Below are 2,792 nucleotides of genomic sequence, written 5' to 3'. Positions count from 1 at the left end.
TAGATCGAAGTTCAGGTCTAGTCGATTTTCTGTGATCATTACATGATTTTTTTAACATCACAGTTAATGAGAAGCATCAAAGAGAGAAAACAGTTTGAATAGCTCAAAATGCAAAAAAATCCAACTAAAGTTCAATAGCTTGAAATGCAGAAAAAATAAAACAACTTCAATGCTCTAGTTGAGAGTTGAACTCAAGCGGGTGTTAATGGTGGTAGTCTGACAATCATAATATATGCCAAAAGTTCCTTGTCAGCTGGAGGGTATTAATGGGAATCATTCAAATAAAAGAGAGCAAAAAGTTCTCAGAAGTGCAAAGCCTATAATTGTGTTGAACTTTGTTTAATTTTGAGAGGCAGGTAGTAATGGGCAATTATTAGGTCAAAACCATTGCCTAGGTTTGCAAATCCAACATATTAAACATAGCTAGATTTGTTAATTAGATAGAAGTTTAGGTCTAATCGATTTTCTGTGATCATTACATGAAAAAATTACATCACAGTTAATGAGAAGCATCGAAGAGAGAAATAGTTTGAATAGCTCGAAATGCAAAAAAACCATCTAAAGTTCGACAGCTTGAAATGCAGAAAAATAAAAAAACCAACTAAAGTTTGACAGCTTGAAATGCAGAAAATAATTCAACTACGATGCTCTCACTGAGAGTTGAACTCAAGACCTCCTACATACTAAACAGGTGCTCTAACCAACTAAGCTACGAGAGCATTTGGTCAAAAAAATTAGTTACTCACTAATATCAATACCCGTAAAAAATATGTTTTTATTCATGTTACACAAGGGTAACAACTTCCCTTTTTCAGAGCCATCTCTAAAACAAAGTTCGGTGTGCGTGCATTATTCCTGGACCTAGATTATTGGTGTTAAATCACATGACGATGTGAACTATATTATTGACTCTAGTGCAAGTGGGAGACTGAAGAAAATATGCCCTAGAGGCAATAAGAAAGTTGTTATTTATATTTCCTTATATCATGATAAACGTTTATTATGCATGCTAGAATTTTATTAACCGGAAACTTGATACATGTGTGGATACATAGACAAAACACAGTGTCCCTAGTAAGCCTCTACTAGACTAGCTCGTTAATCAAAGATGGTTAAGTTTCCTAACCATAGACATCTGTTGTCATTTGATGAACGGGATCACATCATTAGGAGAATGATGTGATGGGCAAGACCCATCCGTTAGCTTAGCATAATGATTGTTAAGTTTTATTGCTATTGCTTTCTTCATGACTTATACATATTCATTTGACTATGAGATTATGCAACTCCCGAATACCGGAGGAATAACTTGTGTGCTATCAAACGCCACAACGTAACTAGGTGATTATAAAGATGCTCTACAGGTATCTCCGAAGGTGTTTGTTGGGTTGGCATAGATCGAGATTAGGATTTGTCTCTCTGAGTATCGGAGAGGTATCTCCAGGCCCTCTCGGTAATGCACACCAAAATAAGCCTTGCAAGCAATGTGACTAATGAGTTAGTTGCGGGATGATGCATTACGGAACGAGTAAAGAGACTTACCGGTAACGAGATTGAACTAGGTATGAAGATACCGACGATCGAATCTCGGGCAAGTAACATACCGATGACAAAGGGAATAACGTATGTTGTCATTACGGTACGACCGATAAAGATCTTCATAGAATATGTAGGAACCAATATGAGCATCCAGGTTCTGCTGTTGGTTATTGACCGGAGAGGTGTCTCGGTTATGTCTACATAGTTCTTGAACCCGTAGGGTCCGCACACTTAATGTTCGATGATAATTTTGTATTTTATGAATTATGTGTTTTGGTGACCGAAGATTGTTCGGAGTCCCAGATGAGATCATGGACATGATGAGGAGTCTCGAAATGGTCGAGAGGTAAAGATTAATATATTGGACGATAGTATTCGGACACCGGAATGGTTCCAGAGTGTTTCGGGTATTTATCGGAGTACCGGGAGGTTACCGGAATCCCCCGGGGGAAGTAATGGGCCACATGGGCCTTGGGAGGGAGGCACACCAACCCTGGCGCGCCCCCCACTTGGAAGGGGTCTGAATTGGAGTGGGGAAGGGGGCGACGCCCCCCTTTCCTTCTCCTTCTCCTTCTCCTCCCCCCTTTCCTCTCCGGTAAAAGGAAGGGGGTCCGAATTGGACTTGGAGTCCTACTAGGACTCCTCCCCTTGGGGGCGCGCCTTGGTTGGCCTCCTCTCCCCTCCATCCTTTATATACGTGGGAGGGGGGCACCTCCTAGACACACAATTGTTCCAAGCCATGTGCGGCGCCTCCCTCCACCTTTTACTCCTCCGGTCATATTGTCGTAGTGCTTAGGCGAAGCCCTGCGCGGATCACTTCATCATCACCATCATCACGCCGTCGTGCCGACGAAACTCTCGCTCGACACTTTGCTGGATCAAGAGTCTGAGGGACGTCATCGAGCTGAACATGTGCATAACTCGGAGGTGTCGTACGTTCGGTGCTTGATAGGTTGAATCGAGAAGACGTTCGACTACATCAACTGCATTAAGCTAATGCTTCCGCTTTCGGTCTACGAGGGTACGTGGACACACTCTCCCCCTCTCGTTGCTATGCATCTCCTAGATAGATCTTGCGTGATCGTAGGGAATTTTTTGAAATTGCATGCTACGTTTCCCAACAGAAGATATGATGGCAGTCTGACAATCATAGTAGATGCCAAAAGTTCCTTGTCGGCTAGAGGGTATTAATGGGAATCATTCGAATAAAAGTGAGCAAAAAGTTCTCAAAAGGGCAAAGCCTATAATTGTGT

General features: G+C 42.0%; 1 non-coding gene across 1 annotated transcript; it reads right to left on the bottom strand.

Annotated features, from left to right (window-relative positions):
- Window positions 1-645: 645 nt before the first annotated feature.
- TRNAT-AGU (transfer RNA threonine (anticodon AGU)) lies at window positions 646-719 on the bottom strand. The gene has a single exon. It is a non-coding gene; the product is annotated as a tRNA-Thr (tRNA).
- Between the last annotated feature and the right edge of the window lie 2,073 nt (window positions 720-2,792).

Source organism: Triticum urartu, chromosome 5A, assembly GCF_056163025.1.
Source record: "Triticum urartu cultivar PI428250 chromosome 5A, HENAU_Tu73, whole genome shotgun sequence".
In the NCBI taxonomy this organism is placed as follows: Eukaryota; Viridiplantae; Streptophyta; class Magnoliopsida; order Poales; family Poaceae; genus Triticum; species Triticum urartu.
This window is presented reverse-complemented; position numbering and strand designations above follow the sequence as displayed.